We start from the raw sequence: 7158 nt of genomic DNA on the forward strand, positions 1-7158 counted from the left end.
AGAGAGCTATATTCGGCTGTGCCGAATCTTATATACCCTTCACCAAATTATACTTAAAAATATTTTTTTTTAAATTTAAAAAAAAAAAAATTTTGGGAAAAAAAATTCGGGTTAAAAAATATTTTTTCCGATTTTGACCCATTGTAGGTCCAACTTATTTTTTTTCTAAATTGTTTTTTCCAAATTGTTTTTTAATTTTTTTTTAAAAACGTTTTTTCCAATTTTTTTTTAATGAAAAAGAATTTAAAAAAAAAATTTTTCATCGAAAGTAATTCGGGGTAAAAACTATTTTTTCCGATTTTGACCCATTGTAGGTCCATCTTATTATGGTCTTATATACGTCGTTGCAAATGTCTTTGAAATATCTATCATTAGATATCCATATTGTCTATATTAATGACTTAGTAATCCAGATATAGATAAAAAATAGGGAAAAAATCGAGGTTGTCCCGGTTTATTTCCTTATATCTTTGCCATTTATGGGCCGATTTGTCGATTTTAAATTCTTCTTCCGAACAATTACCGATATATTGATGTATGAATCATGTATGTAAGTTATTTGGGGGCTACGGAAAGTTGATTTCAACTTACAGACGGACATGGCTATATCGACTTCGCTATCTATAACGATCCAGAATATATATACTTTGTGAGGTCGCCACTCATGGCGAAGGGTATAAAAATATAGAGGGAAATAAATATGTAACTTTATCAAGTCCGATTTGAATGAAATTTCACATGCACAAAGAAGTGTCGTCGAGTTTATGTTTTGAACTTGGACCACATGAGCCTACCAGGGTATCGACCAACGTTGCTCAAAGTAGGACACCTCGGGTATGTTACATTTTTAAAACGATCCTATTTCTTCGTTTGTGTTCCGATTTCACACATATAGAATCTCATTTCCCAACCTTTTTTGATTGAACAGCGGATCCAAATATTACCCGATGTGCTCCAGTTTTCCTTTATTGGACTAACACCACATGTATGTAACAAAAAGAAAAATAATATGGGGGATTTCACGTCAAGAGAACAAACTTTTAAAATCGATGTCTTTCGATCGGGATGAAATTTACACCAAGGTTAGACCTATTGGCTAGTAATTCAGACACATTTTTTCAACAAGATCGGTCAAGAACTCTCAGAGTTAGTTGGGGTTAAACTTTGACATTTTGGCCAAACATGTGATTTTTCTCATCCATGTAACTTATTACACTATGCAACAAATGAAACTTTTGGAAAAACACAAGATCATGACAGTATAGGTTCGACTCTACTACCAAAGGGTAGTAAAACCCTATACTCAGTTTGTCCATTTTGGTGACCGATTTTTTTTTATGGGCCCCCAAAGTTTCTGAAAATCAGTGGGGCCTCTAAAAAAGGTGTCATCAGCTTTTTGTTAACAGCTAATTCACACTTTGTGATACGGCTTAACTTTATACGGCAATAATATAGCTAAGAGTCCGCCAAATAAATTTTGTTAAAATTTGTTTCCAAAAAATAGCTTTTTCGTGCACTTTTGTTGAAAAAATATAGGAAGAAAACATTTTTTTTTTACTTTTTTTAGAATAACTTCCAGGGACTCCTAATTTTTCAATAACAATATTTTGCAAAGTTGTAGCTACGGTAAATCTAAATAACTCTTGTGAATATATCAATGCAATCCGAACATATCTAGGCATTCCAAATAGCTGTCAAAAATCACTTTGTAGCGTAAAAATTTTAGTTTTTTTTACTATTTTTTGACTCTAAAACAAAAATTTTTTGTTAAAAATGTATTTTCGAGTGTATACTTCACTATTGTGCTGAAATAACGAAGAATGGGCAAATCATTATCGGTATGATCCGGGCGCATCACTTTATCCAATCTTGATCACGCAAGACCGGCTTGATGCAAGATATGAAAAAACATCAAAATTTTCGAAAGTGGGCAAGGTTTGTGGAGCTTCTGAAGAGTAAATATAAGCTTTTTATATAAGTTTTTGATATCGGTGGAAACCTTCTGACTTGGAGATTGACATTTTAGTGAAATGAATAAATTTTATGTTTTTTCGGACGTATTTTACCTTAAAAACTAACTATATTATAAAATTGTGATTTTTTTGTGATAGATCATACTATTTTAACAAAAAAATCTTTGTTTTAGCGTACAAAAATAGAAAAAACGAAAATTGTTAAGGTTCAAAGTGATCTTTATGTGCTATTTAGAGTGACTACACACGTTCAGAATGCATTGATATATTCTCAAGAGTTGTTCAACTTTACCGTAGCTACAACTTTGCTAAATATTGTTAGTGAAAAATTAGGAGACCCTGGAAGTTATTCTAAAAAAAGTAAAAAAAAAATTTTTCTTCCTATATTTTTTCAACAAAAATGCACGAAAAAGCTATTTTTTGGAAAAAAAAATTGTAACAAAATTTATTTGGCGGAATCTTAGCTATATTATTGCCATATAAAGTTAAGCCGTATCACAAAGTCTGAATTACCTGTTAACCAAAAACTGATGACACCTTTTTTAGAGGCCCAACTGATTTTCAGAAACTTTGGGGGCCCATAAAAAAAAAAAATCGGTCACCAAAATGGACAAACTGAGTATAGGGTTTTACTACCCTTTGGTAGTAGAGTCGAACCTATATAGTCATTATCGTGTGTTTTTTCACTGTTGCACTATGTTATCTATTGTTATAAGCAAAATGTGTCCCAAATAGTTTAGATAGCTATTTCTTCAATGTTTCTAAAAAAAATATTAAAAAATAAGGAAAAAATTTTTTATATTTTTTTTTTTCCGAAATCAAACACTTTTTTGACTTTTTTTTCTAAATGTGCCCTTTTTTTCTTAAAATAAAGCTTAGATATTTTCCTTGAGGACCTATTTGGTCGCTTAATGGGATGCGATTTCGATATCTATCAAAAAAAAATTTTGTAACTCAAAGCATGCAATTTTTGATTTTTTTTTTGCAAAATCAAAAACTTTGTTGACTTTTTTTCGAAATGGGCCCTCTTTTTATTTTTTTTTTTTGCTCAACAGAAAGCTCAGACATTTACCTTGAAGACCTATTTAGTCGCTTAGTGGGATATCTATCAAAATAAATGTTTTGTAACTCAAAATATGCAATTTTTGACTTGTTTTGCAAAATCAAACTTTTTTTTAAAAATGGGCCCTTTTTTATTTTTTTCTCAAAAGAAAGCTTGGGTCTATTCCTTTAAGACCTATTTGGTTGCTTAGTGGGATGCGAGTCGGATAGTATCAAAATAAATGTTTTAACACAAAATTTGTATATCTTGAGTTACAAAATATTTATTTTGATAAATAGACCACTCGCATCCCACTAAGAGATCGGAAGACATCGATTTTAAAAGTTGGTTCACTTGACGTGAAAAAGGTACTTTTTTCTTTTTCTTTGATGAAAAACTAACTTTTTTAACTTTACATAAACTGCTTAAAAATTACGAACAAGAACATTCTTTCCAAATCAGATCAAAAAATGTGATCTCTTTACATCGCAAAATAACCGTTAGTGTACCCCCAGGGAAGTTTTCTAGGGCCGTTTCTAAATGAAAATCCCTTAATAGCATCCGAACAACTCCAGCCTAACATCGGCGAATTGAAAAAATGACTGGACAAATGGAAAAGAAAAGTCAATTCGACAAAATGTACTCACGTTACATTTACTCGAAGGCGAGAAAACTGTCCTCCCATACAGATAAACAATATCAAAATTCCAGAACAGAGCCATGTGAGATATCTTGGTATCCATCTTGATCGCCGCTTAACATATTGAAGCAAAGGTTACATAAATAAAATTAAGGACAGTCCAGTTGTACTGGCTAATTGGCACACGGTCTGCTCTAGACTTGGAGTACAAATTTATTTTGTACAAGACAGTAATAAAACCTCCTCGTTTGACGTTCAAAAAATCCAATTGTAACATTCATAGGGATCTCAATGTCCCCATTAAACTCTCCAGTTTAATCTACCATGTCAAAACTAATTGATCACTCAATTCCCCTTGCCAAAGAGTTGGTGTCATTTGAGGGTCATAGAAGACTGATATGAAAGAAAACACAGGATCTGGTAAGATAACCAATTTATTGAGCACTTATATTGGATATTGCATCGGCAATACCAACTTTAGTTTAGTTAAGGTTAAGATTTGAATACTTATTGTAAATCTGCTAAAAGAAAGATTCATTAAAGAAAAAAAAAGAAAAATATTAACGTCTAAAACTGTTAACTAAATTTCTGCTAATTCCACTACATATGACGCCATCTATATGTGGAATTTAATATTACCAGGGTAGTGGTCTACACTAAAATGTTATTACTTAGTAGAGACACAAACTGTTTATTATTTAAACAGACTGTTATTGTTAACATATAATTGTAGTATCAATTAATAAATGTTAAACTGTTAGCAGAATATATGCACTGTTAATTACTAAAAACGTAAAAATTTACAAGTTTCTTTATAGAAAGAAAGTAAAAATTTAGAAATAAATAATACATATTAACAATATTTTGAAGATGAATTGCTATAATGTGAAAAACATATTAAAATGGATGGATAAAACTTATTGGTTGCAAGTTGAGAACATAATTATAATTGAAAATTGCAAAGAAATGTCTAAATTCATATTCTAAAGTTGTATGCAAAACTTAATTTTACTCGGAAAACGAATCCTAGACAACTAGTTATGCTAAAAATTAAGTGAAAGTGAAAAATTAAAAAAATTTAATTTCCTAGGTTCTACCGAGATTTGAACTCGGATCGCTGGATTCAGAGTCCAAAGTGCTAACCATTACACCATAGAACCGGTTATCTACAGCATCTAATTTTAACAAACTTCAAGTAAGGGTTTGATTTGGCAACTTCTACATGATTTTAAAGCATAACAAACTACCTATAAAGAAGTGTACATATAAAAGGGTTGGTTGATCAACAAATGTGTAAAGTTGCAAAAATAAAATTGTAAAAAAATTAATAAAATATTTAATTGAATTTTTTTTATAATTTTCTTTTGTTTGTCAAAAATACCAAAAGAAATTTTTAATTGTATTCAATACTTTAAAAATTTATTTTAATTTCTTAGGTAATTTTTTAATCCTTAGAATTATTTAGCAGTTGCCGAATAAAAATATTTTTTAAAGGTTCTACCGAGATTTGAACTCGGATCGCTGGATTCAAAGTCCAGAGTGCTAACCATTACACCATAGAACCAGCAAATTTGTATGATCAACGCCATGTTAAACTTTGAGATGTTTTTATCTATACAGAGGTAACTAGTCACGTAACTAGTTTGTGGTTGTTTTCTTTTCTACCCTTCCGAAATAATTTTAAAGTAGAACCAAAACTTATTTCAAAAGTTTGACAGGTTTGAATATCATTTAATATCTATGACAGAACTAAACTAAAATTGTGGGTGGATTTCTTATTTATTTTTTTTATACCCTTCACCTTCGTGAGAAGGGTATATATAAGTTTGTCATTCTGTTAGTCATTTCCACAATATAATTATCCGACCCTATAAAGTATATATATTCTGGATCCTTATAGATAGCGCAGTCGATTAAGCCATGTCCGTCTGTCTGTTGAAATCAATTTTCTGAAAACCCCAGATATCTTCGCGATCCAATAATTTTGTCAGACATGCTTTCGAGAAGTTTCAAAAGGCTGAGATATGAGGAAAAACCAGGACAACCTCGATGTTTGACCTATATCTGGATTCCTAAGTCATTAATATAGACTATATGGATATCTAATGATAGATATTTCAAAGACCTTTGCAACGACGTATAGTAAGTTGGATCTACAATGGGCCAAAATCGGAAAAAATATTTTTTAACCCGAATTTTTTTTCACCAAAAAAAATTTAAAAAATTTTTTTTTTTAAATTTAAAAAAAGTTTTAAAATAACAATTCGAAAAAAAAAAATTTCCAAAAAATGCAAAAAAAAACTTTGGAAAAAAAATAAACTTTGTTTACTTAAAAATATTTAAAATTTGTATTTTGAGGTATAATTTGGTGAAGGGTATACATATACAGTGGTTGACAATACAATGGAAAGTTTTCCAAATACTTCATTAGTGGCCTAAAATCTGAAATAAATTTTTAAAAAATTTTAACATTTTTTAGTATTTTATTTGTATACTAACTTAAGTTAATTAATGTATATTAACTTAATTTAACAAAAAACAAAGCACATAATTAATTAAATTCTAAAAATGAGAAAACTAAATTAAAAGATTTCTTTATTACGGCATTGACAAAACAATGGAAACCTAGGTATTATTTTAACAAATATGGTCTAAACTTTGCAATAACTCAATATTTTGTTGGGTATCCCTTATTTTTTATAACTGCTACACATCGACGATGCATTGAACCAATTAAAGAGTCAGTGGTCTCCTTTGAAATATTTTGCCATTCCTTTCCCCATTCCCCTCCGATAAATCTTCCTTCCTGGTGTAATTTTGGGTCCTTATTTTACGATCTACAATTTCCCATAGATTTTCTATGGGATTGAGATCTGGCGATTGGGCAGGCCACTTCAAAACACGTACCTCGTTGGATTGTGTTTCGGGTCATTGTCGTGTTTGAATCTCCAAACTAGGCGCATATTTTCCTCAGTGTATGGGTACATAACATCGTTTAATATGGTTATGTATCCTATAACTGTCATGGTATCTTTTATAATATAAATTGGGCCCCATACCATAATATTGCCACCGCCAAACTTTACAGTCTTATTTGTGTACTTTGGATCTAATCTTTTTCCCTTTGGTCGTCTTACAAATGTTCTCCCATCACTGCCTCTTAAATTGTATTTGGATTCGTCGGAAAAGAGAACAGTTTTCCATTTCTGCATCGATCAGTTTAAATGATCCCTGGCAAATTGTAGACGAGCAGAACGGTTCTTTTTAGAAATGAGTGGTTTTTTCACAGGACGATAGCAACCAAGACCAGCCTCATTTGCCCTGCGACTAACTGTTCGGGTACTTATTTCTAATTTTAGGCTATTAACAACCTCTAGAGGAGTTATTTTTGGGAATTTCTTGAACTCTCTCGCTATTAAATTATATTGTCTTGCACCTTAATATTGAGTTTTCACAGAACCGGTCTCACGAAATTTCTTTATAATTTTTGAAACTGCTGATTT

General features: G+C 30.8%; 2 non-coding genes across 2 annotated transcripts; both read right to left on the reverse strand.

Annotated features, from left to right (window-relative positions):
- Window positions 1–4743: 4743 nt before the first annotated feature.
- Window positions 4744–4815, reverse strand: TRNAQ-CUG (transfer RNA glutamine (anticodon CUG)). The gene has a single exon. It is a non-coding gene; the product is annotated as a tRNA-Gln (tRNA).
- Window positions 4816–5147: 332 nt separating this feature from the next.
- TRNAQ-UUG (transfer RNA glutamine (anticodon UUG)) lies at window positions 5148–5219 on the reverse strand. The gene has a single exon. It is a non-coding gene; the product is annotated as a tRNA-Gln (tRNA).
- Between the last annotated feature and the right edge of the window lie 1939 nt (window positions 5220–7158).

Source organism: Calliphora vicina, chromosome 2 (genome assembly GCF_958450345.1).
Source record: "Calliphora vicina chromosome 2, idCalVici1.1, whole genome shotgun sequence".
Lineage (NCBI taxonomy): Eukaryota > Metazoa > Arthropoda > Insecta > Diptera > Calliphoridae > Calliphora > Calliphora vicina.